Here is a 6,522-nt window from a genome sequence, read left to right on the forward strand (position 1 = left end):
TCTCTCTCTAGGTTAAATTTGGTAGAAACAAGATCTTTTATATTTTTGAAGAGGGATTTGATTACAGGGGAAGATGCTGGACATCTTGAGAGGCTGGGGAGGAATCTTACATACTCCGAAGCCCAATCAAAGATCTAATAGGCTAAGTTTTTGACCCATTTATAGGTTTACTTCCACATAAGATCTTACTTGAATCTGATAAGCCACTTGCATGCTAGAGCCCAATATGTGTTTATACGTGAGTCGCACATTTTGTACAAATGAGTGGAAGTTTCACTCATGGAATCCGATTTGAGATTTGTCAAGAAAAGTTTTTGACCCACATATACTCAAGATCTTACTCAAATCCACTAAACACTTGGCCGTTACAGCCAAATATATGTTTTTTAACATTTTTTTGCTTGCTAACCCCATTTTGGGATTAACAAAAGCACTCTTTACTACATACCATGAGAGTAGAAATCAGTGTCATGAAAAAGCACTTAAAATTTTGTAAATATAATGAGAAAAGCTGGCCATTAACCAACATTATTAGTCAGATTTGAAGTCTTGGGCACCCAAACATGAATAAGGGCCAAAAGACACTTTCTCATAATGAAAAGACACAATCCCCCTCTATGCTAAGTGAGTTTTTGCTATCTCCTTTCCCTTTCTCGTGTGTGTGTGTGTGTGTGAGTGAGAAAGACAGAGAGAGTGAGTTGAGAGGAGATGCTTACGTGCCCCTAGTACATGTGCATGTCTATGCTTTATGAGAGAGAGTGTAGAGCGTGAGAGAGGTTTGTCCTTACATCGTGTAGTAGCAAACCTCTTGTTGTTGTGACAAACAAGAGGAGACTTGGAAGCTTGGAGCTAGAAACCATTTGGTGGAGCTTGGATGTCATAGAGATCCTAGGCTCAAAATCAAGGTGAGTATCCCCACTTGTTGTTTGTTTCCATACCTGCATGCATGAAGAGAGTTCTTGAAGGGGTAGAAATGGGCCATAACATTTTTGGTGCCACTTCTAGTGGAGAATAATCTTGCTTCTTCCTTCTTCTTAGAGTACTCAACTCCTTCCTTGCATGCTTAAAAATCTACATTTTGTGTTTTGTTAAGGTTCTATGTGAAGGCTAGAGTAGTGGATAAGGTTGGTAGAATAGGGAAAAGTATGGTAGAAGTTTGATTTTTTATTGTTTTGAAGGATTGGTTTGTGAGTTATTGAGAAGCCTGGAGGGAAGTAATCCAATCTTTTTTTATTGATTTTTTGTGTGTTTTTGTAGCATTTTTTTCTTTTTCACATGAAAAACTAGGGTATTGTGTTTTTTACTTTTTTTTAAACAAAATCACAAAAACTACAAAAAAATATTATTTTCGAGTCTTGCTCTACAGATGTCATTGCCTTAGCTATGGTATAAGCAGACTTAAACTACACCTTTTAGCAGGATATTTGGACCCCAAATTAGATCAAAGATAAAAAAATGGTTTTTTACACCTGGGAGTCTTTCACAATGGCCATGAAAACCCAAAGAAATTCATGCCACAAAAAAAGGTCTTGAAAATCACTTCGTGATTTGAGAGATTACCTATCAAAAATATAAGTTCTTGTCCTTGAAATCTTATCCTCTTATCTCGTGAAAAACTAGAGTTTTTCATGGGTGTGACTATCCTGAGTTGTTATTTACACGTTACTAATTGTTTTTCATTGTAAGTGAATTTGATACCAAAAGATCAAACAAATTTGGCATACAAAACAATAGTTTTTCTTCATAGCCATGAATTACTTGAGATAATCACATAAAAATTATTTTATCCATTTGGGATTGCTAAGGTGAATAAATGTTAGACCTTGATGACTATTAAAGTTCATTGGTAAAGGACTCAAAATATTAAATTCATCTGGTGTGACTATCTCCTAGATATTCATGCCTTGATTATCTTTTGGATTAGATTAAGTATGAATGGTTCTTATTCTAATCAATGTGGGAATAATATAAGTCCATAAGTGAAATTTTTTGACATGAAAAACCAAAGTTATTTATGCCATGAACAACTTAGCCCTTGGGTAAACTGGAGGCTCATAAACAAAGAAAATAATTGGGTCTAAGCGCTAAACCTTGTTCTACTAAAAAATCTTTACATGCACTTATTGAGATCTACAAAGATTCTGGGAGAAAATTTTTCTTCAGAGGATAGTGCATCTAACTATCAAGGATGCATCTACCATAGAAGTATTGGATCCAATCCTTCAGCTAGCACACACCAAAGTGTGTTTATTTGGAAAGATCCGAATTTAAGAAAAATTAATAGTGAAGAATCCATGGAAGATGATTTATGAGTGAGTGGAGGGGATGGTTGCAAGATCCCCTACAATATCCGGTGGTCTATTATACATTGCCAAAGATCTATTTGGATTGTAGTTAGATATGAATCAAGAGGCTAGCTTAGCTGGACAATGAGGGGGTCACACAATAAGCGGTACTCAAAGGTTACCCGGAAGAGGAATTATCCAAGCAGCACCTCCCTTACAGATTGTGCATAGAGGGAAACCTTTACCCATCCTAATAAGAAAATATCTTTTGCTCCTATGATTAAGAGGGACACATAAAGTATCACACAAGGACTAGAGAGGAGTAGAGAGATCTTTTCCTAATAACTAAGAAGATGGAGGTAGAAATAAAATTCAGAGAGGCTCCTAAATCAAAAGAAACAAGAACTGGATGTGAGAAGAGTTTTAGCAAAACAGAGAAACCTTGAAAGAATGTAAACTCTAGTCAGACACCTAGGAAAGGGATAGATTGTAGGTTTGTGACACAAGTCCAAGCCCTTGCACAAGCTTTGACAGAGGGGATGCCACCCTTAGAGCCCAATCCGACAAGATCCAAAGGGAGAATGGGAAACTAATACCCTTCACAAGGGCTAATAGGATCCCACCTAAAAAAGGAGGGAAAATCTAAATAACAACTCTATACCAAGGAGGGCATCATGGATTCCTCTCATACATGTAATCAGTACTATTACAAGGACAAGAAAGGGTTCCTCTCAAGGAAGATACACAGAACAGGGAAGTCCCACCTTTTTCCATGACCTTGGGTAGAGATGAGTATCACTAAGAAACTAACCCAATAAGGGGGAGGGGAAGAGGCCGAGGGATGACACACTTCATAGGACCAACTTATGAGTAGCCCTAGCCTTAACCACAAAAAGGCTATTTTATTAATTAATAATAATAGAAATAGGTATGGGGGTGGGGGTGGGGGTGGCAAGGGAGTTGGGGACTACTCAAGTTCATCCCCCAAGGTAAAAGCTATTAAGAGACTAAGGTTATGTAGAAGGGTGAGAGAAGGGTGTGGGTGTGAATGGACTTGAGGTCCACTTGTTCACCTATTTAAAGGTGAGGCCATGAGACATTTTATATGAGAGCAAAGCCTAGTTGTATGTATAAGCAACTTAATAAGCAAGATATTATTCTTGTATTTTGTGAGTCTCTCCTCTCCACACACTTGATCTAGCATGAGCACCACGTTTTCTCATCATAGGTCAAAAATATCCACTTTTTCCTCATCTTTCTTGTGTGGAGCTCAACCCCCAGCCATTGGAGGCCTTCCACAAGCTTGTAGAGGGCTCATCACTCCACGATTTCTTCATGAAAGATGTAGAGAAGCAACCGGCGAACTGATTCGTACAATCAATTTTTGAAAACCTCCACACTCCATCGCGGCATTGCCTCTGCAGCCCGGCGACGATTCTCTGCACAGCTCCAAGTCGTACGAAAATACGCGGCGTGTGAGCAACTATTGCCTATGGGTGTTGAGGGCTATTGAAGCCCACTCTACCCCCTATGCACAGCTCAAGTTTGAGCTCATTTGGTGGACGGATGCGCCGGTTGCAGACAAAAAAACCAGGGCTGCTTCTTCTTCATCATTCAAGCTTTACAAAGCTTGAGTTTTTTGGGCTTTTTCTTGCTCAATCATCCCTCCCTTGCTTTAATCACTCAAATGGTGGTGTGAATGTTTTGTTGCTGAGTTCTTCTCTTGTCTTTGAAGAGTTCTCATTCACATGAGGTAGCCATAAGCCTCATGCCCGTCAAGCTTCAACATCAATATCAATTTTTTAAGCTTTCAAAGTGATTAAGTGTGCTTCTAAGCACTAATTGTGTTGTTTAACACTAATTACTCTGTTAATCCAACAAAGGGAGGTTATCTTAAAGTGTTTTTAAACACTCGTAGTGTTATTAAACACCAATGGTGAGTTAATCACCAAAATAAGTGTCATTTGATACTAAAAATGTGCTTTTTAGCACTAATTATGTTTTATACACACAAATGGTGATATTAATCATCAACTAAAGTGTTGCTAAACACTAAGGTGGTCTTAATCATCAAAGGAGGAGATCATCTACATTACAGAGGCTCTTCTTCATCAACAATTGAGGCCGAGCACACACCATAAGTGCTACACATTCAAGTCTTCATCGTCCACCGCTTCTTCCAAAGAGCAATGGTGCAACCATGAACCAATTGTCTTCACCTCATAAGCTAAAAAGGTTGAAGAATTCTGGTTTTTTATCATAAAACTCAAATTTTTGAGTGTTCTTAAAGTTGGGCACATGTACATTAAGTGCTCATCTTCAATGTTTATGTGTGTTACCCTTGAGGCCCTTGTTTGTAAGAGGCATAGGCAAGCCATAAGCCGTATGCTCTCGTTTCCCAAGCCTAAGGCACTTCATTCCGCTGCATATTCTGCATTTTCATTGTATAAGATGAGTTGTAAGGTTAAGCATAGAATCCCTAAATGCTCTACCTTATTGGTTGTCATGATTTTAAGCATTTTTTGGCATTACCTTTGTAAGAGGCATTGGCAACATTATGAGCCATGTCCTCTCCTTCTTGAGCCAAAGATGATAAACCTTATTTGTTTGAGTATTTACCTCAACCAATCACTCATTAAGCTTGTAACTTCAAACCCTAAAGGATATCATTTAACCAACATGCATAAAAGCTATTGTAATTGTGGAGTAGACACTGCCCTTGACCAATGCATAAGGCAAGTGGTAAGACCCTCCCTTTCCCTTCCCCATTTAAATCTACCTCACTACCCATGGAGGAGATATGGTATTCAAGGAAGCATAAAGCATGTCGGAAGACCATCTAAAAGCAAACCACTCAAGCAATGGTGGCAGCCTGCTTATGATCATTGTGTGAGAATGGTCAAGGTGGAAAGCATATGGTGGAAGCAATGGCATGTATGTCTCAACCATGTCATCTACAAGAAGCCAAGCAAACACAAAGAGTGGGTGCACCATCATCTAGGTGTACATCTTCATCGACAACAAATTAAAGACTTAGATGGCAACAATGTATTACCCTCTAAGGCTCTAGGAACACTTTTGTAAATCCTAGATAACCACACCTATATTCAAGCCTTGTACGCCTAATGTTATAAAGGCACCTTATGTCCAATACCACCTATTCCATCCTTCCATAGTTGGTATTGAGGGGGGGTATTAAGAGACTAAGGTTATGTAGAAGGGTGAGAGAAGGGTGTTAGTGTGAATGGACTTGAGGTCCACTTGTTCACCTATTTAAAGGTGAGGCCATGAGACATTTTATATGAGAGCAAAGCCTAGTTGTATGTATAAGCAACTTAATAAGCAAGATATTATTCTTGTATTTTGTGAGTCTCTCCTCTCCACACACTTGATCTAGCATGAGCACCACGTTTTCTCATCAAAAGCCCATGAAGCCATACCACATTGTAAAACTTATGCAAAGCTTCAATAGAGATGGTGATCCCATCCAACACAAGGAAATCTTTGAGTCCATTTGTGAAACATGACTCACAAAGATCCATTCAAGTTCATGCCCCAAGGTAAAATCCTATGAAGCCATACCACATTGCAGAACTAATGCAAAGCTTCATGGAGATGGTGATCCCATCTAACATGTGGAAATATTTGAGTCCATTTGTGAAACATGACTCACAAAGATCCATTTATTTTCCTTTACATTAGATGGGAAGGCACACCAATGGTATGTGACCCTCAAGCCAAAGGATAAGGTCAATTTTACTCAATTTAAGAATGTATTTATGCCAAGCTTTTCAAGAAGAGATAATTGGAGCCCAATGGCATAGCTCTCTAACATCAAGTAACAAGAGCATGAGTTTATGAGAGATTTTTTCTCTCAATGTAAACATTCAAACTCACAATGTAAGCTTTGAGAGAGGCTAACTGATGAGAATAGTTATTGCCATGCTTTCAAAAGGGAGTATGAGATTTGAGAATGCATGTCTATCTACTCTTATCAAGACCAACTACATTGGATGATTCTGTAAGATGGCCATTGAATTCAACATAAAATTCAAAGATAATATCTTGGAATTACCCTAGCTTGAAGAAAATAAGACCCCATCTTAAGCTGCACCATCTCGAGTGCTAACATGATAGGGAAAGGGAAGTAAAACCCATGATGGTTGATGAATTGACCTTGGCAATCCTCAAGAAGGTTAAGTTAAAGGAGGTAAGGGAACCTCAAAACAATACACAC

Source organism: Cibotium barometz, chromosome 33 (genome assembly GCF_041138505.1).
Source record: "Cibotium barometz isolate CiBa-2024 chromosome 33, ASM4113850v1, whole genome shotgun sequence".
Lineage (NCBI taxonomy): Eukaryota > Viridiplantae > Streptophyta > Polypodiopsida > Cyatheales > Cibotiaceae > Cibotium > Cibotium barometz.